Below are 1,134 nucleotides of genomic sequence, written 5' to 3'. Positions count from 1 at the left end.
GTGCACGTGTGTGTGTGTGTGTGTGTGTGTGTGTGCTTGTTTTTTTGTTTTGTTTCGTTTTGTTTTGTTTTTGATACAGCATCTCACTATGTAATCCTAGCTGAGCTAAAATTAAATCAGTGTACTTCTCCCTCTGGAGTAAAAGCACACACCACCAATCCTGGTCCTGGAAATATTTTTTTTTTTTATTTTGAGGAGAGCTGGAACATAGTCCCCCACTACCACAACTATACAGCCAAGTTGAGCAAACTGCAAGGCAGGGGTCAGCACATCCCAAGTGGAATGGATGGATGAGCTTCAGGCTAGAAAACCCTTATGTATTTTATGGGCACTTGTGTTTTATCTACATGTATGTCTGTGCATCTTGTACCTGCGGAAGTCAGAAGAGGGTGCTGGATCTCCTGAAACTGAAGTTATGGATGATTGTGAGCCACCATGTGGGAGCTGAGAATCGAACCTAAGTCTTCTGCAGGAACATTAAGTGCTCATAACTGATAAGTCGTCTTTCCAACTGATAAGCCCTCTTTCCAGCCCCATACCACACGCTTGATATGGTATCTCTCTGCTACATATGCTGCAATTTTTAAAAATCCAATTTGGCTTTTGATTGTATTTAAGGTATCTTGAAAGTTGACCTGAAAATTATTTTAATTATATATGAGTATGTATTTAACACTCCAGAGGTACAAGCGGGTGGATGTCTGTGAGTTTGTGGCCAACCTGGGATACATAGGGAGTTGCAGGCCAGCCAGGGAAATATGGTAAGACTTTATCTAAAACAAAAACAAAACAAACAACAACACTTTAGTTTTTTATTTTATGGGCATCAGTGTTTTACCTGCATGTTTGTGCACCACATACAAGCCTGATGCCTACACAGTCCAGAAGACAGCATAAGCGCTTCTGGAACCGAATCTACAGATGGCTGTGAATTACCATGTGTGTGCTGGAAATTGATCTTGGGTCCTGTGCTGAGCAGTAAGTACACTGAACTGCCTCCAGCCCTCAGAATGAATTGAAGAGGGAGGGAAAAAAAAAAAAAAAGACCAAAGGTTCAGTGGGCGAAAGCACTTGCCTATGATCCGAGTTTGAACCCTAGAACCCACACAGAGGAAGGAGAGAATCAAGTCCCAC

Source organism: Mus pahari, chromosome 2, assembly GCF_900095145.1.
Source record: "Mus pahari chromosome 2, PAHARI_EIJ_v1.1, whole genome shotgun sequence".
Lineage (NCBI taxonomy): Eukaryota > Metazoa > Chordata > Mammalia > Rodentia > Muridae > Mus > Mus pahari.
This window is presented reverse-complemented; position numbering follows the sequence as displayed.